At 40.6% G+C, this 25,656-nt stretch overlaps 1 long non-coding RNA gene across 1 annotated transcript in view; it reads right to left on the reverse strand.

Annotated features, from left to right (window-relative positions):
* Positions 1–25,656, reverse strand: part of LOC138594237 (uncharacterized) — a 166,670-nt gene that overhangs the window by 48,423 nt on the left and 92,591 nt on the right. The window lies entirely within an intron of this gene.

Genomic DNA, 25,656 nt, shown 5'->3' on the forward strand with positions numbered 1-25,656 from the left:
TTGTTACTCCAGGTGTCCGACAACATTACGGAAATGATCCGTACAAAGATCATCCTTTTTAAAAGAGTTTGTGTAACCAGAAACAGAAGTTTCGCTCTGAAATCTCACGGGTGGTGAGATGTTACCAGAACAGAACGGCGGAGTTAGAGTTGGAAAGAGGATTTGTTTACATAGAGGACTGCCAGCAGGAATATATTTCAAAAGCCATGGCTGAATATTTACCTGATTTCGATGATGAAGATGAGGCATTTGAATTTTATGGCCCTATTAATTTGAGCCAGAGTATACGGACGAGGAGCTCAGAGAAATTAAAGAGAGAACGAGGGGAGAGAGAGAGAGACACTAACCTACACTTTCTGTACACCAACACAACAATCTGTACTAAATCCTTTAACTAATAAAATGAGTTAACACTATTCAATACATTTAAATCCATTTCAGTGGAGATTACCGCCTAACAGAGGTGATTCTCTGCTCTAAGTGCTGCAGCGAGCGCTCAGGGTGTTGTACACTGTGGAGTCAGAGCTCTTATCTGGAAAAACTGTGTGTTGACATCATTTGTAGATCAAACCAAGCATTGTTTTCTCCGTTATATGTTCAGAAAAATATACATATTTATAGTGGCACAGAAAAAAACAATGAACACTGATAAGATATATCTCCTATATTTGCCTGAACGTATCGGCCAGCCAACTTATGGGTCTGGATGTAGTTTAAAGACACGTTCCCCCACTTCCTTAATATTGTGCACTCTTGGGACATTACATGGCTTAAGATTTGTTGGCTTTGCTCCACTTTCATTGAGTGAAAGTGCTGAAAAACCCATTACAAAATGTGTCAAGGCGGCATGAGTTGTCAACTGTGACACTGAATCTCAGTTAGCTGATTAACAGACGCAGGTGGAGGAGATGCTGTAGTTAACTTTAATGTTGTGTATTTACGGCTTTTAAACGTTGGCAGCGACACAGCAGCAGCTTGTGAAATGAGCTCCTGTGCTGTTAAAGTCGCACATGCGGTGCGTTGATCCAGGTTGGCGTAGGAAGCATGTGTGCCAAATTGAAGTGAAGAGGGAATGATGTCCACCTTGTCCTACTTTGCTGTCAGGGCTCTGTGTGTTTGGTCTCCGGAGTGTGTGCCGGCCTACAGGACTGTCAATGAATGCACACACTCCATCCTGCTCTGTGGGACATCAAAGGACTCTCCCACGGTGATACGGATTACCTCAGCCTCTGTGTGGACACTTAAGATTTCAACAAAAAAGTGTTTTCTAAAGGACAAACTCGCGATGACAAAGACATGAAATCCCTTCTAAATAGGAAGAGGAGAGCTCTCAGGGCTTTGGGACGGAGAGGAAGTTAAGTCCGTCCAAAGGGAGCTAAAGAGGAGAATGGAGGATGGGAAGAACACCTACAAGGAGAGGAGAGAGGACAATCTGCGGCAGAAAGAGTCTGAAGGAGGCGTCGAGAGCGATGAGAACTATCGAGCAGGCAGACAAGCCAGACCGAGAGAGGAACAAGTGGACTGCTTACGGGGGGAACAGCTAGCTTGTAAAATTTTCATGCAGCCTCGGCGCTTGCACTTGGACTGGATGACCCTTTCTTCCCCACTCCACAAGCACAAGATTACACACCGATAGCACACACTCTTGAATCTGTCAAAAAGACTTTCAAGTTCATTGTGAAGATGGTTTTATCACTGAAGGAAATCAGATATTCTCTGGGCCTCGGAGTAGGTGGGTTGGTGAACATACACTGTAAATGAGGGCTTGTAACTTTAGCCTACAAATCCAGGGCTGGCAGTGGAATAAAGTATGTGAGGTGGGAGGAGTTATTTCGGGCAGCCAGGCTTTTGTAAGTGAAAGTTTCATAATTTTTTTTGGCAGTGGGAGTATTTCTGAGGCCTGGATGGGCATGAGACTATCCTGTGTATATCCACCGAGCAACAGTTCCTGTTATTGTAAAATGCAAGCTAGTGTGCATGAAAACTGAAGTCATCCGTATCTCAAAGAGGCATCTTGGTAGGAAACATTCAATCAACCCAAGACACCTGTGTGCAAGTTGCAATTTGTTGTTTATACTGTAGCGTGTCCTCTACCTGCCTTACAAAGTATGCATACTTAGCATGTAGTATGCATACAATTTGAACATACATTGCCTCTTGACCCCTCTTGCAAACAGATCTGTTGCAAGTTGTTGCACATCTCAGCGGCTCAGTTGAAGTGACATATCCTCCACTGCAAAGCATGATGGGGCAGAATAGCTAAAAAAAAGCGTGCTGCAAAATACAGTAGTAGGACATCCTGGTACTTTTGGCATACTGCATTTTAAATACATGGAACTGTAAACACTGGAACTCCGCCAGTCTATTTTGCTTCGGTAGGTTCCTAACTGAGTGAACTGACCCAGGAGTATCTAAGTGGTAGCCATGGTTAAGGCTGGTCGAATTCTGTTAAAGCTAAGGGTGCTAATGCTAAAGGTGGCTTGTCCATTTGTTACAAAAGGAAAGTAGATAATGCCTCAATTACTGTGGCAACAAGGCACGTCAAGAACATCCAACGTCACATTATTATTCCGACTATAGGTCGAGTCGTATTGTGTTAGCACTGTGGTTGTCTTTATGAATTATTCCTCACATTTTATCTTGACCTAATGACGTTTTCCATCGAGGTCAAGGAGATGGCACATGTCATGTCACTAACTTCAAACTGAAGGTAAACATATTCTGTAGATACTGTTCAGCAGTTGAAAGCCCTTATGGATCAAATCTTGATTTAATCAGCAATGATGGAATTACAAGTTCCTTTTACTTCTCAAGTTGCAGCAGCTAGCAGCTTTCTGAATTTGCAACAGAAGCTGGCAGAAGGGCACGTGTCAAGGAGGAAGGTTCCTAGCTGAGTGAATTGACCTCTTAGTATATAAGTTGTAGCCATGATATGAATTGTATTCTCTTAATGCTGAGGTAAAGAAAGGAAATAAGATCGCCATCCTAAAATTCCTCGTTGTAGGAAAGCGCTTCAAGAACATCCACTGTCGAATAGCCTAGTATGAGTGTAGGAGTCCTTCCTCTTCACATCTTGCCTTAACCTCATGACAATTTCCATCGAGGTCAAGGAAACGGCATGTGCTGCTACCACAAACTGAAGCCAAACATCAAGTTTGGTAAAACTTAACCAATTATTTAAATCTCTTCTGGACCAGGTCCTGTTTTTCTGTCTCATGTTGCATCAGCAAAGCTTTCTGAATGTGCTACAGCTCTGTTATGTCGCATAGGTAGATGGGGACGGTGGGTATCGTAGTTTTAAGAGCCAGACTGACATGACTGAGAAACAAAGTCAAAGTTATGAGAAGTTATAGCAATTAAATCTATCTTTAAGATTCTGAAGGAGACGTCTGTTTGTCTGCGTTAATGAAAACTTTTAAGAACACCTTGAGATTACAGGAGGACTCGCGGTGTGAAGAAAGGCTTCTGGCAGCAGCTGCTTCAAAAGCTCAGTGGAACAAAAAGGATCCTTAAACAGACCAGCAGCTTTCACTTTTACAGGTAAAGCTTTTAAAGCGTTCCAAACTCTACAGCAGACTCTTATCTGAGCTGCACAATGACGTTGGTAAAGCATTCCTCAGGCCACCGTGCAGGATGAGAAATGTTTCCATGCTTTTAATTTAAAGATTAAATTAGCATAAAAGTTGAAGGTCTACCGTGTAGGATTTAGTGGCAACTAGTAAAGAGGTTGCAGATTGAAACCAACGCACAGTCCCCTCACCCTTCCCTTCTAGGTGAGTAGGAGAGGGTTAACCTAGGGGCTGGTTTTTGGAGTGTCTTGTCCATTCTTGGCTACCGTAGAAACATGGCACACTTTGAGGATGAGACTTTCGAGATCTGACTGAGATCTTTAGCGGAGCAGAGTGGGTCCGGAGACAGACCGCGGCGCGTGCTGTGAAATCACGAGTATGACTTGATTGGGTGCGATCGACTCCAGAGGTCGCGGCGCACACGGAACGCGCCGGAGTTTTATCCTGTGGAATTTAAGCTTGAGGGAGCTGGGATTCAATCCACCAACCTTCCGATTGAAAGACGATTGACTCTACCACTGAGCCACAGCCGCCCCGGTCAGTCAGTGAAGTAAAGTAATATTAAAAGCTCAAAGCAGAAATGTTTTGACTGGCTCGTTCAAAGAATCAGAAACAGCAGGCCGAATCATGAAACAGGAAAGTCTAAAATATTCATTTCCTTCGTTTGTGTGATGATTTTTTAAATATAATTTACACTGAAGAGCTGCAGCAGGAAAAAAAGCTTTGGTTTGAACACAAAGTACAGTCAGAGTTGCTGCAGTAGAGATCATAATTGAACTCCCTCCGTTATGAAGCAAAACTCCATTGTTCTTAGTCATTACTCCCAGCATGCTCTGCTGGGTCTCTCCCTCACTGGCAGGGTGTCAAACCCGCTTCCCTGCGTCGCCTGACGATGTTTTGCCAGGCGTGGAGCTAATCTCTCCTCCAAACAAATGAAAATGGATTCAGAAGCGACTGCAGATACAAAAATGCCACGAATCAGAGCTCACATTCCTGCCGTCTATCTGCATGCACATTCACAGGGGACAAAATCCATTTCCTGCTAATGGCAGCACTCCGAGACACACACACACACACACACACACACACGCACACACACACACACGCGGTCGGGTCACAATCGGCTGTTGCATACGAGGCAAAGTTATGAGGCATTACAGCTGCACACGTCCACAGGATAACACACAATCGCGCACACACACGCCTGAAAGCACACTGCCTGAAAGCTGAATGCTGATTTGCTAATGAGCTGTCATGGTGACAGATACTGCCATTTAATTGGCTGGTAAAGGAGGCAATTAGAATTCAGCGCATAGACGCACATCAGACCGATGCTTTCTGTACGTTACGTGCGAGTGTGTGCGCTTCAAAGTGAAACACACATCGCGAGACGGCGAGCGTGTCACTCACGGCTCTAAATTATTAATTCTGATGATCCTATTTAACTGCTCTGTGATCTGATAGTGTGTGTGTGTGTGTGTGTGTGTGTGTGTGTGTGTGTGTGTGTGTGTTTGTATTGCTATACTTGTGTGGACCAACCCCTGACATCCCACCTTTCTTGTGTGGACATTTTTCCTTGTGAGGACATTTTGCCCGGTCCGCACAAGGAAAATGCTAGGATGAACTCCATTGACCCTAATGAATGATCTGTATAAGTTTCAGAAGAGGTCCCCAAAAAAATAGGAATCTCTGAAAAGTGTGTGTTTGCCAGTGCTCTTGGGCTCCTACTACTGACCGTTCACCTGTATTGCATTTAAAATAAAAATTTGAGGGGAGGGGAGCAGTCGAATTTTCTGATTGGCTAAGGGTGAGGAATTTTGTGCTTGGCTGTTTCATGTCATGTGACAGCATGACTGTGGGGTTGAACAAGAGTAAAATGAAAACCAAAGGCAGAGAGTACATTTAAACTAGAAAAATAGAGCAAATAGTGTTTGTCAAATATACATGATTACACTAAATTAAGGTAAATAGTTAAAAGTTAAAATGATAGTAAATAACACTATGACACAACAGTGAGCAAAGGGGAAAAAGACTACTGATACAAGTACTGCTGAGGCAGACAGTATATTTAAACTGGAAAAAATTGCAAATATACTTTTGTCAACTATAAATATTATAATACATTAAATCATAAATATTCAATGATCAACAATAATTATTATTATTTGATTATCATATATCATACATTATAAATTAGACTAAAATATGACATTACACAAAAATTGAGCAAAGGGGAAAAATGCTACTGATGCGAGTAATGCTGCTTCAGCCTCTATTGCTTCAAGTAGTACATAATTACTTAAAATAATACTACATACACAAGAAGCACACATAGTGTCATTGCTACCAGTCTCTGAATATAAATACATTTACTAAAGTTCTGCACTTTAAGACAATTTAAAGGTACTTGTCTTAATGTCCCTTCTATTCATGCCACATTTTATTTCTACTCCACTACAACTCAGAGGGAAATATTTCTACTTTTTACTGGATTAATTTTACAGTTCTAGTCAGTAGTTACTTTACAGATTAAGAATTTATGAATACAAAACATAGGGAGCTTATTAGATATTATGTTTATGAATAATATTACCCAACAGCAGCCTATAGATGTAGGCAAGTACAGCTGAAATGTTGACAGAAAATTAGATGGCAATTCATAAATGTAGTGATTTGCTTCTTGTCAGCATTATTATTTTAATAAATGTAATGAATTTTTCATCATTCAAGGATTGGACTATTGGTTGAATGTATTTGTAATAATGTAGAGGTTTGGACTATTATTTTTACGATGTACATTGTGCTTATTTAAATACTTTTATTACAATCACAGTTTCAATGCGCAAAATGTTGATTGATTGAATGATCACTGACTCCGATCAGGATCTGATGTAAATTAAACCTGAGGCCCACAGGCGGGCCATCCGGCTACTTTGGTAACTTTTTCGACAACACCTTAACAGATAAGCTAACGGTTATATTTTAGATATATAGTCTTGGCATGTATCATTTGAAATCTTTGATTCCACGCATGTCAACCTTTTTAAGCCAAATCCACATCATCCAGGTACTATCAAAAAACAAACAAGCAAAGTAGGTAACAAACAAGTATGTACAAAGTTTTGCCAACTCACAAAATGAAGCCTCCGGGTGGTCGACCACTGCATCCATTTTCATCAAAAGACTGTTTTCTCTCATTCCCAACTGTCCAGTAAATCCATTTCAATGAAAATATTTAGTCAAAAACACAGTAATACGTGGATAAATGGTGAAAAAATAGCAAAAAACTGCAATTGTGGATACTTTTACATGCTTTTATGAGTCCAAAACTTCTTCTCCTTTCACAGCAGACACCATTAGGGCTCTGTAATGTCTTCCTGACTGCCAAGTTTGGTTGACTGCACTGACTGCACCCGCCTTGAAGCCTCAGCAGCCAATGAGTGGTCGTGTATACAACAGACAGTCTTTCTTCTATCACTTCTCTCCCAAGCCACTTACATGAAGGGCTCCAGATGATTGACGCATCACTTAGCCAATGAAATTTCTAATCTGGCAATATAAAGTTTTTTATGCTTTCTCAAAGGAAAGAATGCAAGTTTTTGCAAGTTTATAGAGTTTATGCCTTTTGCTCTTTATATAGGCAGTTTTCCCACCTGAGCACTTGTTATTTTATTTATATTTATATTTGATTGATGCATTTATTTAGTGTATCTAGAAAAACAGTAACTTCATCCTGCTGTTATTTTGTGGTTACAAAGTGGCGTTTTTGCCAAGCACTTAGATATTTCTTGAGGAAAAGATGTGTTCATTTTCTATGACATTGTTATCAAATTTGAACTTGGATCATGTAATATTTTATTATGTGGAACCATTACAGTTAAAGGGGGAGATTATAGTTCATTTGCAGGCTTATTTCATTTTCTAAAAATTAGCTATTATTACTGCTATTATTAGTAAAATAATAACGCTTATAAAATAATGGCACTGTTGGAGCCTATTCATATTTTTTCATATTTATGCATTTTTTGGAAAATGGTAAATCAAAATAATAATGGTAATAATGTTGATTAATTATTGTGGTAGATATATTGCAGATAAATGATAATTTATTCTGATTGTTTTCTGCTGCTCAAGGCTCTCCTCCTATGATTGGGGATAGATAGAGGACAGCTGGGTTCTCCTCTGTCGGCTTTTTGTGTTGAAGGAGTGAGGAGTGAGACAGTTTATCTACTGCTAAATTGACTTTTTGTTTTGTTTATTGCACGAAGTCAACCACGGTGATTATTTTTTATTTAAATAAATTGAGAACCTTTTTTTTCAACCTGGAAAGATCTCCGCAAGTGCTTATTATTTAGCGAGTCATAGACCTCCTCCTCTGAAGTCTTCTCTGCTATTTTTACACTTACATCCATGCAAGAGTAGCCAGAACAGGCACATACAGAGCTTCTGACTGTTTGGAGTCAAAATTTGGACTGTGACCTGTCAAAATAGCCCAAACCACGAGTTTTTTTACTGTAAGTATTATTTTCTTTGGCCTTTCATGGCTTTATGCGATAGGACAGCTGAGACGTGACAGGAAACAGGATGAGAAAGAGGGAGGATGACATGCAGCAAAAGGTCACATATTGACTTGAATGTTTTTTAAAAGGTGTTTCGTAATATTTTTGCCAACATAGAAAATACATTATACATTAATACATTATATTCACCACCACTATCAACTGAAACCACATGAAAAGTGCAGAGTTTTATTATACCTGTCTCGCACAGTACTGGGAAACAAACACCTCGCAGAGCTGGTGTTTATTTCGGGGATAATTATATGATGTGAATATTTTTGGCACAAAATTATTTCTTTATAAGTGTGTCTATGAATAACTTATTAATAAGAACTACACATTTTTATGGTGAAACTGGTGAAGAATAGTTAATATTCTTTTGTCGGTATGGACATGGTATGTCGTTAGATCAGTTAGATTCTCCACAATTCAGGAATTTAGCTAATTTTACAGAAACCGGAAGAACAGAAAATGTATCCATTCAGATTTGCCAGTTTAGTAAACAAAAGAGACAGAAACCACTTTAGAAGTGATCATCAAGTCCTACTATGTGTCTATTCCCAGACAATATGTATTCCATTGTTGAATAGCAGGCTCAGTGTCTGTACTGCGGGCACAGCACATCACTGTCATCGCTAACCCAATGACCTAAAGTCTCACTCACTCAAGACAACGTGTATAGTCATGAATGTAACAAAAACATGGCATTTGTGAGCACTCATTGCTGTCACGCTAACATGTCCATTTTGAGAAATTTTGGCTGCATTTTTTCTAGCCTTCTTGTGGACCTTCCCACACAGAATTTTAAAGCCTGCAAACTCCTCTCCAGGTAGCTAGAACTGAAGCAGCAGATGGATGAGAGGTGAAACGTCTTCAACAAACTGAAACAAGTCCAGGTGCCTATGTACAGCACTTAGAATTGTTAAGACCCCAGAGATCATATAAACATTTCTATATGTGCTTTTCATTGCCTCTGCTTAAATATCCCTCTTCTACCAGGGTGTGTGTGTGATTGGTTGCAGGTGTGTTTGATTGCAGGTTGTCCATAGAGCTGATTGGTTCCAGCCTCGCACCCAGGAGTTTAAAGGACGGGTCTTCACCAGTTCCTGGGGGCTCTCCTTGGTCAGCCAGACTACCAGCATTTTTGATTGTGTGCAAGATGTGTTTTTGAATAAAACCATTTAAAAATGCTTCGCTGCTGGTGGTGCTTTGAGGACAGGAAGAGGAGAAGAGGATTTACTTGTTCCCCTAGGCCCTGGTCCTAACAATTTGGGGCTTGTCCGAATGAATCGGAATGTCCATGAGGTGAGGTAGACGTGGTTCAGTTTGTCTGTATTAGTGGCCTTCAGTTAAGTGTAGTGGTCATCTCTTTTGTTAATTTGTTGTTGTTGCTGTATGTTGTGTTTCTGACTGGGCAACCTGACCAGATAGCTGCCGGTCAAGTTCAAGAATTTGCCACCTTATTTTGCCTTTCTTATTTCTGGTGGTAATCCTGAGTGGGGGCATGCTTCAATGTATCGCAGTTGACTAGATTCCTGGTCTGCGATGTTGCAATGAATAGAACGTTTAAAGATGCCTCAAGCTCAGCAAGTCACTGAAGACTAGCTAGGTGAGTTAGCCATGTTGGTAGGCAAGTAAAGTTTGTGTGTCTCTAGTTTGTTTCCCTTAATTTTATACTTTGCACATGAACTTTGTTTTGTGTGACATGGCTGCTTTGTTTTTTTTTGGTCACTTTGTGATGTGTGGCTGTAAGTAAAACTTGTGTGCAGTAACTAGTTTGTGACCTTTTGTGGTAACTGCACACCACTTTTGTTGGGTCACCTGTGGTTGCAGCTTAAGTGTAAACTGGCAACATTTATATATAGTAGTGACTACGCAGTGGCGCCTTGTCTGTGGTTGTTGTAGTCCAGATATTATGCAGTAAGTTGTCCATATTTAAAGTTAAATTAAGTTGACAGTATGATAGATGTCCCTTTTACATGTCAGGATCTGTTTTTTATAGACAGGTTCAATATTTAACTGTCATTTATCATCAAGGTAACAGCATTGCATACATTGGCAGCTGTAAACACATTGTAAAAATCCATCTGTGGGTTTGGTGCCGACCTGTATACTGAACATATAAGGAGTAGTTAATGTTTATAATCATCAGAGAACGTTAAATACCTTTTTGGTTCCTATCTGTTCCCCAAACATACTCGTGTGTGTGAATGTTAAAAAGGGGGGAGGTGTTATGACTAGAGATGTTTCGGTCCTGAACGATTCGTTCAAAAAGAACGAATCTTTTCAGTGAACGGAATGATCCGTTCACTTTCATGCATCAAAGTCGTTCCTTTCGTTCACTTGGCTCCGCTCGCGGCTCCCCACTTCTTGTTTTAGGAAACCAGACTGATTGATGTTAGCACGAGTCAATTGCGTTTCAGAGGAGGGCTGTTTGTATCACATCTAATGTATCAAATCACCATCATTGGTTAGGAGAACGACTGAACGTATCGCTTGACCGATCGTCTCTCTCTCTCTCTGTCTCTCCCTCGCTCTCGTTCACTGAACGAAGACCATTCTCGTTCACTGAACGAAGCGAGCGACCCGATTAGGTGCATCTGTGTATACAGGTCAATTCACAGATGTGTAAACCACTGACAGATGAACATAAACTAAACTATGTTTATTTATTTATTTAGAAATTATAATGTCAGAAGGTTTTGTAATGGGCAAGTTGGGCCAAGTAGACCAGTAATGCAATGGGAGCCGTATTTTTTGTGAACGAGTGAGAGTGAGTGAGTTACGGGTAAACCGGAAATGTCACTGAACGACCTGGTGAACGAATGTAATGAACGAATCGTTCAGCTGAACGAGATCCGAAGATCCGGGTCACTGAAGTGAACGAGAGTTGACATCTCTAGTTATGACCCTAGAGGTCTTGTGAATGTTTCTATTGTTTGGGCTTGTATCTGTTTCACTAACCCTCTGTTACCTGAGTGTGTGTGATTGGTTTCAGGTGTGTTTGCGTGAAGGTTGCCCAGGGAGCTGATTGGTTCCTTCCTTGCAGCCAGGAGTTTAAGGGCCGGCTACTCCCAGTTCCTGTGGGCTCTACTCGGTCAGCCAGACTGCCAGCATGCTTGTGTGCAAGATGTGTTTTTGAATAAAACCATTTAAAAATGCTTTGCTGCTGGTGGTGCTTGGACCAGGAAGAGGGTAGTCCCATTTTCATATTGCACCAGGGTTTCCCCTAGGCCCTGGTTGTGACATAATGAAGGATGGATTGTTTAATTAGTTGAGAAATGTTCCTCACTTAAGCTAAAACTCTTTAAAAAAATACATTTGAATGAGCTGGAAAATGCTAAAATTAGCTCAGCTTTAAACATCTACAAATCAGTCATCTTGCACCATAGTTTATTACAATAAAACAGGTATCACAGTCAAAATACCTGAAACTGCCTATTGTCCTTTTCTTAATGGTTAGAAACATATTTATGATTAACTTTCATCAAATATGCTTCCTTAGGGGGATGAATACTTCGAACCAATTAGTTCATTAGATTTGCTGTCAGATTGTAATATTTTCAATATTCTAATATTCCCAAAATGCCTATATATAAATAGATTATTTATTTATTTTTTTCATTCTGGATGCTCATGATGTTGACATGATTTTGTTTTGCCAGGTTAGTGCAACAGTGAGACTTTAATCATTATTAACTTGGTCAGTCCAAGCAGTTTGAAGGAGCAGCAGAGAAAGGTGGGGGATGGGCAGCTCACACAGCTCTGCAGCTCTGAGGCAGCAGCAGTGCTGGTGGAAGGGGGGAACGGCCCCTCCCCTTGATGGGCCATTAACCAAGGCTGCACTGAAGCAGCCGCCTGGTAACAAGTTACAATGATTTAAAATAAAGCAAGAAGTACTTGAATAATTGTGCTAAATTGCTTTTCACTTCACGAGAGTTATCATGAATTTGTGTTGGAGTATTGCTTAAACCTGAATTCATGACAGACTACTGTGTTTTGTGGCTCTGTTCAAAAGGTCACAGGCAGGTCAGGCCAATTAAGCACCTGAACCCCACAGTTTTTTCAGAGAATGCTGCATTCAGGAAATTGCAGACTCACTGACAAAATGTGTTTTACGCTAAACTGGAAAACTGCTCATCCTTTTCATATTGCACCAGGGTTTCCCCTAGGCCCTGGTTGTGACATAATGAAAGATGGATTGTTTTATGAGTTGAGAAATGTTCCGCACTTAAGCTAAAACTCTTTAAAAAAAATACATTTGAATGAGCTGGAAAATGCTAAAATTAGCTCAGCTTTAAACATCTGCAAATCAGTCATCTTGCACCATAGTTTATTACAATAAAACAGGTATCACAGTTAAAATACCTGAAACTGCCTATTGTCCTTTTCTTAATGGTTAGAAACATATTTATGATTAACTTTCATCAAATATGCTTCCTTAGGGGGATGAATACTTCGAACCAATTAGTTCATTAGATTTGCTGTCAGATTGTAATATTTTCAATATTCTAATATTCCCAAAATGCCTATATATAAATAGATTATTTATTTATTTTTTTCATTCTGGATGCTCATGATGTTGACATGATTTTGTTTTGCCAGGTTAGTGCAACAGTGAGACTTTAATCATTATTAACTTGGTCAGTCCAAGCAGTTTGAAGGAGCAGCAGAGAAAGGTGGGGGATGGGCAGCTCACACAGCTCTGCAGCTCTGAGGCAGCAGCAGTGCTGGTGGAAGGGGGGAACGGCCCCTCCCCTTGATGGGCCATTAACCAAGGCTGCACTGAAGCAGCCGCCTGGTTACAAGTTACAATGATTTAAAATAAAGCAAGAAGTACTTGAATAATTGTGCTAAATTGCTTTTCACTTCACGAGAGTTATCATGAATTTGTGTTGGAATATTGCTTAAACCTGAATTCATGACAGACTACTGTGTTTTGTGGCTCTGTTCAAAAGGTCACAGGCAGGTCAGGCCAATTAAGCACCTGAACCCCACAGTTTTTTCAGAGAATGCTGCATTCAGGAAATATGGGAATTGCAGACTCACTGACAAAATGTGTTTTATGCTAAACTGGAAAACTGCTCATCCTAGATGTTATACTTTTTAACTCAGAATCAAGGCTTAAAAAAAACATATTGTGTATATATGTATATATATATATATATATATATATATATATATATATATAATTAAGCGATTAATTAGGAGTAATTCACTTCAAAAGTAGTAGATTTGTAATTGTAAAACGTCCCTCCGACATGAAGTCCCACAAGTCCAAAACTCTCCTTGTGTACCTGAATGTATCGTCAAAGAACATGTCTGGGCAAAGGGAGTCGCAGAGGCTTCAGCGACTGAAAGATCATCATGCGCGATGTGCTGCCAGATATGAAGTGGAAATGGAAGCAAAGGACCAGATAGAGCATGGACAAAGACTACGACTTATGGAGGTAAGATATATTTAATTTTTTATCTGATTGTGTTAGCCTGTGTTTTGTTTGGAAACTTTGCTAGCTAACTGTTGTATTCTCCAGCCTGTTACCTGAGTGAAGAGTGCTGTTAAGCTAATGTAACTTTCGTTTATGAAGAGAAGGGTAACTTTAGATCGTAAGGGAGCAAAACACACTATATGGCAGCCTGTGTGTTATTGCAACTTTGTATGATATCAAATATATTATAATATTAAATAATATATAATATAAAAAAATATGATATATATATCATTTTTCCTGTAAACTCTAAGGTTAAATGACAGTTAAAAATAGAAATATAAATAAGTTGCTGGTAGTTTCCTCACCATCAAAACCACAAAGTATAATCTAAAAAATGAAATCATCTAAAGAACTAGTTTCTGAGCGGTGCCGATTTTCATTATGTCCCTCGGGTGTCCGTGCGTCAGCCGACTGCGCAGTTTGGACTTCATCCCTCACGTTAATACCTGCTCACATACATATGTTGTCCCAAACATACAGACTACCTTTGATGCAAATGCTGTCTTTTATAAAGTAATGTCAAACGATCAGATGTGGATTCGTACTTTAACGGTGCGCTACACTCGCAGTTTGATCAGCTCCATTCGGAGTTCCTCTCTCACGTGCGTAATCCCTCTCCAGCTGAGTGAAGACAGTTAATCGACTTTTAAACTCGGCTATGAGCCCCAACAGTGTGTTCCTGTACGTGTCCGTACTTTGGTAATCCACAGGTACAGATTTTAGACAGGAGAAGTGGGCTGGGTTGTGCTGGGACAGCTGCGCCTGCCACAGAGCACATTTCATTTATAAAGCACGAGCGCTGTCGGAGTAGTTTGTGATGAGTTTGTTGCGGCCCTGCATGTTAACATTCATCACATTCAAATGTTCTGTAATGTCCACTGAAAAAGCAAGACCTGTAACCCTGTCTGGCTTATCTTACTCTGCCACCTGCTTTCCTCTCTGTGCCATGAATTGAGCGATCTCTATGCGTAATTGAAAGAAGCGTCTAAGCACCGCTCCTCGGCTCAACCAGCGGACCTCAGTGTGAGGGCAGCTCATGCCTAATATCGTGATCAGATAAACGATCATCAAATTCTCTATATATACGTCTATAAAAATCTCTCTATAAAAATATAAATAGGCCTATATATATATATTTTTTTTTTAAGCGGGCCGTATCTTTGACACCCCTGGGCTAACAAATACCCACTTGTAACTACCTGGGAAAATATAGCTTGTGGACCTGGTGGCAGGCAGAAGAGCTGTTGAGAATAAATAGAAAAACGTAATCTTATGGCTGATGGTTTCGTTTGCTTATGTAGGTCATATAGAGACATCAGGACTAAACTGATTCTGTTTTCAAAAATAAAACAGTTAAAAATTCCTTAAGATAAAAAAGTCAAAATGAATTATTAGATAATAGTCATAAATATGAGATAAAAACAGTGAGAATTATGACATTTAAAAGACATTATGAGATAGAAAGTCAACAGTTTGATAAGGAGTCAAAAATGAGGTAAAAATTCAAAATTATAAGATTAAATAGCAACCTTTATCAACCACCATCGAGTTCCAGTTTTGGCCCTCCAACATAAAAGGTTTGAGCAGTTCTGCTCTAGAATAATATGGATCACTATTCTAGTGCAACACCACCTTTAACTATAACCCCATTGATAAACATATCACTTAATTTATATATTTGCATGACCAGAAAGTGAACAATATAAGCCTTTTAAGAGTTGAATTACAATAGACTGTACAGGTGGACCTAATAAAGTTAAAGTTAAGACTGAGTGTGTTTATGCTTTATTTGTTTCATTGTTTGTTGTTCTCTAACATCATTGCTTTTTGTTAATTTAATAACCTTTCATTTTACAGATGATGAACAGAAAGAAAAATGAGGAAAAAGAGGCACAAGACAAAGTGGTATGTATTCCTTTTGGCTTGTTTTTTATTCTGATGTGGTGTGTAGCAACTGAAACTAGTATTGGATAAAAGTATTCATTCTTTTTATTGCATATATCCCACCCATGTAGTCAGTTTATCTAGGGTGCAACAGGAAGACTTGTCCTTTGCCAGTGAAAACTAGAAATTATCTCCAAAATTTCATAACTCGTTTCGGTGATTTCAGATCACATTTGAAGAAAACAAAAAAATGAGGGATGTCCAGATCAGGTTATTTTTACCCCGATCCCGATCCGAGTCCTTTAATATTTAGATAATGCCGATACCGAGTCCCGATCCGATACTTGGCCTTCACTAATATTTTCCTGGATAATACAGCTGCATTAAGAAAAAAGGTGCCTGCATCCAAGCTGTTCCTTAATAGGTTTTTTTATTTTGTTGAAACAGAGTATATACTTTCATATGGCTCTTTCTTATTCTGCACATGCTATTGCAACATTGGCCAACCACCTTCCATGTGTTAGCAGGTGAGTCTGTGACGCTGCACTGTGACAGCAGACCCTCGTGTACAGCCAGCTGAAGTGTGTGTGAGATGCAGCCCACTCTTGGTACCTCTATATCATCCATTGCTTTTTTCATATTCCTTATGTTGTCACGTAAAATAACGTGGACGCGTTGCTTGTCTATTTCACACGCGTTCAGCAATACTGTCAACTAGTGCGCATACCGACACGTTGTAACTCGAAAGTGGAGTCAATATAATGTAATGCCGAGATGGTAGGGCATACCGGGTATTTAAAAACTCCAGGTGACAAAGAAAACCCTGATCCTCTACCACAGAGATGAGCTGGTTATCCAGCGGGATTAATTCAGTTACCTTCTCTGTAATGTGTTTGGCCATGTCGCTGTCTCGAGGATATTTCTCTATCCTTTCGAGAGTATCTGCGAGTGTTTGCTGCTTTAGTGCATTTACCTTTATTGCTTGAGTGAAATTGTTGTTTAACTGAGTGTTTTTGTTTTTTATGTGCCGTATGAAATGTGTAGTATTAAATGCAGCTCTTTTATTATCCTCTCGCGGTCGTATTGCAGATGTTACATGTCGCCGTTGGACTGCTTTTGCTTTCTAAATGACCAATTTCCACACTGCAGACATTTTATCCACAGGTTTGCCAGAGTAACGTGACGCGCGTCTGCGTTCTGCCACAAATTGTGATCTGGGTCCACGTTCAAACTTGCCGTTTCCGATCAGTGAAAAAATGCCCATTTCGGCCCTGATCCCGATCCTGCAGATCGGATCGGGACATCCCTAAAAAACATCTTTGTTCTTTATTCATGTCGATGTAATTTATTTATTGCTTGTGAGGCTGTTGTGGGCTCATAGTTTTCACAGATGACTCTGATTTGATAAATTCATCATGTTAGGATACTGCATCATAAATATTGACCACAACTATTGACAGCAAATTATTTTTTTTCCAAACAGTCCTGGTTATTTTGAAAGAGATTCACATTTGAAGCTAATAAAATACGTTGGGAAGCTAATAAATGATTGCATTAACGAAACAAAAAAAAGGTTTGGACTGGGACTGAAAGGGTTAAGAGGCATCTTTGTTTGGTCAGCGTATTTACTATGGCACAAATCCCAGTTCCAAATGTAATGTGCTGGGGTCCATTTCACAAAGCAGGTTCAACAAACTCTGAGTCTAACCCTGAACTCTGAGTCGATCTACTCTGAGATAGGAAACTCTGCGTTTTCGGTTCCAGAACAGCTGATCAGAGTTAGTTCAATCAACTCTGAGTCGGTTCAGCCGGAGTTAAGTGCGTGCACGCTGACTGTAAAAAGCCAGCATTAATGGAACCCCGATACCACGAGTCACCATGGCAACGTTACACAAAAAGCGGTCCTCCTACGTCACACCAGCGGAGCTCGAAATCCTCACGCGGACGTTCAGCGAATACGAGCATGTTTTTAGAAACATAAAGTAACACGGCTGCAGCTGCAAAAGAGAGAGAAGCGGCTCGAGTGAACGCGTCAGTTTGAACTGGTCTGTTTATTTAATACTTAATCACGACCGGAAGTTAAAATTTATATTTAGGAGCAATGCAGTGGGAGAAAAAAACATACATGGAAGCAGTTAAGAATAAAATACCAGAACGTCACTGAAAGGTGCGGCTCAGGCAGAACAGGCTCATGGCTGAACCTCACTTCAGTCAGATTTTAAATATGAAACAGATTAAATATCATTCAGTGGCTGTTTTAATGTGCATCAGCTTTATCTCTAACATGATGCTGACTTCACATACATTATAATTCATGTTGATTAAACTGAATGTGTTAGTTTAAAAAAAAAAAAAAATCCAATAACTTACGGCGTCTTATCTGAGCGCTCTCGGCAGTGGTGGTGGAAAATCTACAAATGATGACTTTGACACAGATTTGTCTTTTGATTTTTTTTATCATAATTATAAAAGACTTTTGCAAAGCGGTCAGAGCAGCACAGAGACGCAGCGTTTCTTCTTTTAATTCAGTAACCGCTCAAACACACGCGTGAGACGGGCTGAATGAATGAGGAAGTAATGAGGGTTTTATATTCTAGAGGGAGGAGACGGAGCGAAGCTCAGAGTGTCCTGAAGAAAACCTGCTCACGACCAGGTTAGGTTCATAGAGTCTGTTACTACGGTAACTGACCGAGAGCTTAAGTTACCTCCCTTCGTGAAACGGAAAACTCAGAGTTTCCCTCATTTCAGGTTTAACAGACTCAGAGTTTTCAATAAACCTGCTTTGTGAAACGGACCCCTGTTGATACAATTATGTATTCAGCTGAACAGGCCTTAATATTCTCTAAATGGATAATAGATATACGATGATGATCTGCTGTTTGAGCATCTCCTTCATTAAATTTCATCCAAATTTGTCCGTAAGTTAACTTGTAAATTTGAGTGAGTGGTTATTGGTATGGCTATTTCATATTCAAGACTAAAACAGTTATATTTCTTTCTTTCAGGAGGACTGTGCTACTGATGTCTCATTATCAGATTCCAGCCATGACCTGGATGGTGACTACATGCCATCAGGCTCAGAGCCCTCAGACAGTGAGAAGGATTCTACGCAGGTCTGCACAAAGCCCTCATTGGAAAAAAAACTCCCGAGCAGCACAGAGGAGGACAGAGACTGTGGCACAGACGATACCAGTGACGATGAGGGTAAGGAAATGACACAGTCCCAAATTACAGTGAAATCCTGTGTAAAAGGACCAAAACGAAAGTGGGACAAGAGACATTACTGTGTTTACTGCAAAAAACCACAGAGCAAAATGGCAAGGCACCTTCAGCGGAAACACAAAGATGAAAAAGAAGTGGCCCTAGCAATATGTCATCCACCAAAATCAAAACAACGTCGGCAGATGTTAGAGGATCTTCGTAGAAAAGGCAATTACTACCACAACATTGAGGTTTTGAAGGAGGGTAAAGGTGAGATCGTTACCTACAGACAACCTACAGAACATGTTGATCCAGATGGTTATTTACCATGCAACATATGTTTTGGTTTCTTCAAAAGAGCTAAACTATGGAAACATGAGAAACAGTGTCGTAAAACAACAGGTGAGCCTGAAGTTCAGTTGAAGCAAAGACGAAGAGTTCAAACTGCTGCCTCATCTCTTTTACCATACAAAGGACGATCGTCGCAAAGGTGCTCAGAGATTGTGAGCAGAATGGTAATTGATAAGGTCTCCCTTGAAGTAAAAAATGACCCACTCATTTGTGAATTTGGCGACAGACTGCTGGAGAAACATGGTAGTGATCGATCAAAGGATGGTCATGTCAGTCAAAAGATGAGAGAGTTAGGTAGATTTGTCCTCGCTGCTAAGTCCATTGACCAGAAAGTGGCGATGTTAAAAGATGTCTTGGTGCCTCCCAAGTTTCAATTGGCTGTTGAGGCAGCAAAAAAAGCCTCTGGCTTCAAAAATTCCAAGTACCGGTATGACACACCCTCTCTGGGAATAAAACTGGGACACTCGCTAAAGGCAGCCTGTGATATTCTGATTGGGCAACATGTAAAGGCGGAAGATGAAGTGGCTGCAGCCAGAGTCAGAAGCTTCTCAGGCTTGATATCCACAGAGTGGGACCTTTATGTGTCACGCCGTGCAAGAACTAACTTAGAGGAGGACAGGTGGAACAAAAAGGACATGATTCCACTAACAGAAGATGTGATGAAACTTAATAACGTCTTGAAGTCCACAGAGGAGGAGGCCAGACAGGAGCTCTTGGTTGGACCCAACCCAAAAGCATACAGGACTTTGAGTGAGTGCCTCCTTTCAAAAATCATTCTGTTTAACAGAAGACGGCAAGGTGAGGCAGCAAAAATCCCTCTGCTGACCTACAAGAACAGAGTCACAGAGGAACCAAATGAGGATATCATGCAGTGCCTCTCCAAACTTGAACAAAGTTTAAGTAAGGACTTTACAAGGTTGGTCATCAGAGGAAAGAGGGGTAGGAAGGTGCCTGTGCTTCTGACCAGTGAGATGACAAAATCTCTCGATTTCCTACTTGAGCAAAGGAATGAGCAAAATGACATTTTGGACAGTAACGAGTTTGTCTTTGCCAGACAAAATTCAGAATCCCATCTCCGTGGCTCTGACTGTTTAAGGAAGTATGCTGCTGCATGTGGGGCAAGATGGCCTGAAACACTCACGTCAACCCACCTTAGGAAACATGTTGCCACGCTGAGTCAGATAATGAACCTGAAAGAAAATGAGTTGGATCAATTAGCTAAGTTCATGGGACATGATATCCGTGTTCATCGTGAATACTACCGGCTAACAGAGAACACGCTTCAGCTTGCAAAGATGAGCAAGCTGCTCATGGCGATAGAAAGTGGGACTGAGGCTTACAAAGGCAAATCGCTTGATGAGATTGACCTCGGCATAGAAAGTGAGTATGGAAGTAGAATATTCTCATTGTACCAAAAATACATTTTCAACTTTTTATTTTATTTTTTATTTTATTTTACCTTTATTTTACCAGGAAATTATCCCACTGAGATGCAAGGTCTCTTTTACAAGGGAGTCCTGGCCAAGACGGCCGCATAAAAAGTTTCACACAAGACAGACAACAGATTTAAGACAGCAACCTAAAAGTTTCAAATACAGAGCAATCAACTGACTAAAAACAGCAACATAAAAGTTTCAAGTGCTGAGCAGGCAACTGACTAAGACAGGCGAGAAATTCATCAACCAATAGCTCAATAGCATTCAGCACTAGGACAATTGCATTTACTGATCAAACACTCCTTAATTCAGCTTTTAAAGACTTCCAAGTTAATTAATTTCTCCAGTTTGAGGTGACCCTGCAGCTGGAACCAAGTCGAGGGAGCAAAGACATTAAAAGCACTTTTACCAAAGACAGATCGAGTTTGAGGAATGACAAACATGATACGTCTATGTGACCGAAGGATGTGGCCAGTGAGAGTTTTAGGAGACAGTAGAGAACATAAGTAAGAAGGCAGATCATGTAGTAACGCCTTGTAAAGGAAGATGTAACAATGTTCCATCCTGCGATTATATAATGAAGACAAGCCAACTTTCTCATACAAGATGCAGTGATGGGTGCGGAGACCCAGACCACACACGAATCGCAACGCTGCATGATACACTGAGTGCAGCATTTGATGATTTGAAGATGAGGTAGCGTGCATGTAAAGAATGTCACCATAGTCAATAACTGATAAGAAAGTTGCTTGAATTAGTTTTTTTCTTACAAGAGAAAAACTGTTTTATTTCTATAAAAGGAATCGAATTTCACTCTTCACTTTTTTTGTGAGGCTCTCAACATGATTATTAAAAGACAGGTTTTCCTCTTGTAAGAAACCCAGATATTTATATGTTGTCACACGTTCAATAACCTCGTCCTTAGCAATAGTCTCTGCAGCAATCTGTAAGAAGAATGGGTCCAGACCATCAGGACCAGCTGATTTCTTAGTATTTATCTTTTTAAGTGCATCATACACGTCTACAGGGCTGAAACTAAAATCAAAAGGCATACATTCTTCCTCTTCAGGAACATTTTGAGGGAGATCTAGATGTGCTTCATTTTCAAACAACAAACCAGAAGATATAAAATGCTGATTCAGGGCATTTAGCTATACTAGCTTTACTAGTTTTATCAGTAATGATTTCATTTCCTACCTTTAATGATTGTGGTAAAGCACTGTATTTTTCCGTGCCTGAGGACATTCCCTTTATTAAGCATTATTTAAGATGTCAGTCATTTCTTTAACATAGAAGTCTGATTTAGCTTTTCCAATTAGAGAGATACATCTATTTATTAAGTGCCTCAAATGTTTCCAGTCTGATTGACATTTGGATTTTCTTGCAGTTGCCCAAGCAATATTTCGTTCATGAATAATATCAGAGAGTTTATCTGAAAACCATGGATTGTCACGTCCTTTGACTTTAAATTTTCTAAGAGGAGCGTGCCTATTTATGACCTCCAAGAAAAGTGATTTAAAATAAGTCAGAGCCATTTCAGGGTCTGGAATCAGGCATATTCTGTCCCAGTCACATAGATAAAGATCATATAGAAATGCTTGCTCACAGAAGTATTTGAAATGTATTTTGTATAGAATACGTGGTTGTTTCTTCGGGAGCTTTGTATCTCGCACTGCAGCAATTACGCAGTGATTACTAACGTCATTAGTGAATACGGCTGTGGCTTTATATCTGTGGGGAGAGTTAGTTAAAAAGTAAGTCAAGGAGCGTTGACTTTTCAGGATGTTTACGGTTGGGCCTTGTCGGAGATTCTATAAGCTGCGTCAAGTGTGCAGAATCGCAAAAATATTTAACAGGTTCAGAGATAGGAGCCAGCCAGTCCCAGTTTAAATCCCCCATAACAACAAGCACACTCATACAAAACATAGACAGGGATTCAGATAGTGAAGACAAAGTTTCCCTTGGAGCAGAGGGAGGTCTGTAACATCCCACAAGTGTCATAATACAACTAGACACGTGCACAAAACCAATACCAGATGTGTGCTGGAAGTCTTGGGAGTTTCAAATCGTTCAGAGTTTATGTCAGGCCCTGGATTAGACTGCATGTTTCCAGACAACAACAACATGATTATGCATTTCAGCGTGTGTGCACAATGCGTGCAGCTGACGTTTCTCTTTAGGTGAGATTTCCGCATGAGTTCTTGGCCAGAGTTGTTAAGCATGAAAGTTATTTAGGAGGAGGAGGCTTAGGAGATGAAGTCCTGCGCACTGATCGTCAAACTAAAACATTTGAGTAGTTTGAGGTGATATTTTGACATGATTTTGTTGTTCTGTGTATATTATGTCATAACAGTTCCCTCATCTTGCGAAGTGGGACCTGTACAGGAGTCACATATCAGTGGAAGTGTTGAGGTCCTCAGTGTGAGGTCGTCCAAATCCACTCAAGAATCAGATGGTAGGAAGTTACTTGAGCAGCAACTGACAATTTCCTTTTCATCATTGATTATTCGCTCACTGTTCTTATTCATCAATTATATTGTCTATCAATGTCAGGAAGTAATGAAATAATCACTGTGAATACCAATTTATGATGGTATTCACATTTAATATTAGCCTATGTCATGATGAATTTAATGCTGAGGTGTTGTTTTGTTCTTGTAGAAGAAGCACATGACATGACAACAGAGACCTCACCCTCAAGACCGCCAGACAAGCGGAAAAGGACTCAGAAAACAGGTAAATTCTTCTTCTGTCTTACTCGTGTTTCCTCCTGTGAAGTAACAGTCTTGTAGTTTCCTATAATGTCTTATGAACTTAATACTTTTCTTCATTTGTGACTACTTTGAAAATATGTAACTTCACGATGTAATGATATTGTCTCATCTGTTTTTCTCCTCCTGAAGGGTCCTCCAAAAAAAAGAGGTCAAAGGCCAACTCTGAGCCAGTTCCAGATTCAGATGGTAAGGACACAACTTCACGGTAAAAGCAGGAGCACTGTGACTCAGTGGTAGAGTCGGTTGTCTTTCAGTCAGAAGGTCGGAGGTTCGATCCCCAGCTCCCTCAGGCTACATGTCGAAGTGTCCTTGGGCAAGACACTGAACCCCAAATTGCTGATTGCTTTTGAATGTGATATCTGATTGACAGTTGGGCACTTTACGTAGCAGCCTCTGCCATCAGTGTGTGAATGTGACATGTAGTGTAAAAGCAACTTTGAGCTAGAAAAGCGCTAAATAAGTACAGTCCATTTATATGCGTATTATTGTATCTTTCAGTATGATAGGTTGTAGTTAATTCTGAAGTGTTGTTTTGTTCCTGTAGAAGAAACACACGACATGACATCAGAGACCTCACCCTCAAGACCTCGAGACAAGGGGAAAAGGACTCAGACAACAGGTAAATTCTTCTTCTGTCTTACTTGTGTTTCCTCCTGTGAAGTACACACTGTTTTATGATAGTAGAATTGTTCCGCTTTCACGCTTCCTGTGACGACGCTTCCTGTGACGCACATCGGGACTTCCGTGAGATCGAAAGCTGTTGTTTACTGTGTCTCTCTCCTTCTCCGTCTATCTTTGCTGTTTATTCTTCTTTGATTTCTTAGCCTTCATAGTCACACTGGTTTTGTACCTTAGCTAACGCTAGACTTTATAACCTGTACATATTTTGTCGAATTGAGCTTCTTTTACTGGGTAGTCTGTTGCTGCCCGGTTAGCTTCTTCAAACTAGCCTAGCTCATTGCTTTTTTGCCTTTCACCGCAGTCAACACAGCCTCGATAAACAAGTGTTACGATGGCCTGTGCTTGCTGTTCTTTAGTTACTGATAGGGTGTCTCTATTAGAGAGACGTGTCTGTGAGCTAGAGCTGCTTCTTTCAGCCAGAAACACGGGCACTGCAGATAGTGTTAGCCCCGGGCCTGATAGCAGGCCTGCTAGCCTTAGCACTAGCTCAGTCTCGTAGGCAGCTGCTGTGGATTTTGTTCCTGCTTGGTTGCGGCGTGGGAGGGGGCGCAGGAGCAGGTCACCGGTTGTGTGGCCTGGCCAGCAGTCACCCCTCCCAACTGCTAACCAGTTTTCTGTCCTTGCTAGCCCTGTTGTTAGTCCGGCTGGCTTGCGTGCCTCCCCACTAAACTCCACACGCTAGTGATAGGGGACTCCATTACCCGCAACGTTAAGTTAGCGTCGCCAGCCACTGTTTACTGTTTACCTGGGGCCAGAGCTTCCGACATAGAGGCTAATCTTAGGGTGCTGGCACCAGGCAGGGAGAAACAGGGAACTCAGGCACACAGCACCACAAGCTACAGCAACATTGTAATTCATGCTGGCGCCAACAATATTCGTCAGAAGCAGTCTGAGATTACAAAAGATAGCCTAGCCAGGACTTTTCAGGCTGCAAGTAAGATGTGTCGGCATCGAGTAATTGTCTCTGGTCCCTCACCCCAGCGGGGTAATGATGACACGTACAGTAGGCTTACAGCTATGAACCGCTGGCTGGTGCGTCACTGTAGGGAGCAGGGATACAGGTTCGTGGATAACTGGCCCTCTTTCTGGGGTCGCCCCCACCTGCTGAGAGCACACGGCCTTCATCCTACTGGAGTCGGCACTGCTGTTTTGTCTAGCAATATAGACAGGTGTTTGAAGCAGGTTTGACAGGTGACTAGAGAGCCTGCTAGTGTTACTGTTACTGTTAGTGCTGGTATGGAGTCCACTAGCCTGGTTAACATGGTTAGTCAGGGACATAGCGCAGAGTACCAGACTGATTAGTTTATATTGAGACTTTCACCTTCCCTCGCCACTTTTTAATTGAATCATCCTCTAAATGTGTAAATCATAATAATCTAATCTTGATCTCCACCTCTGACAGTGGGGGAAATGTCTCAGCATGCACCTTACACAGTCTTACATAATAAAATACCGAAGCTAATCACTACGATATCCCGGCATCCCTACCTGCATAGGCAACCAAAACTTACTACTACTACTACTAAAAGGTACCTTGTTCCAATTCCTGAATGATCTACCATAAGCTCCACTGAACGGCCTGTCGCTGGAAACTGCTCCGATGAGCTTAAAACCCGAAAATTTTGCTTTATTAATATTAGATCACTGTCAACCAAAGCCTTACTGATTAATGATTTGATCACTGAGCATGAGCTGGACATTATTGGCTT

The sequence above is a fragment of the Semicossyphus pulcher genome, unplaced genomic scaffold, assembly GCF_022749685.1.
Source record: "Semicossyphus pulcher isolate SPU_LCO1_2020_fin unplaced genomic scaffold, fSemPul1.0.p SCAF_17, whole genome shotgun sequence".
NCBI lineage: Eukaryota > Metazoa > Chordata > Actinopteri > Labriformes > Labridae > Semicossyphus > Semicossyphus pulcher.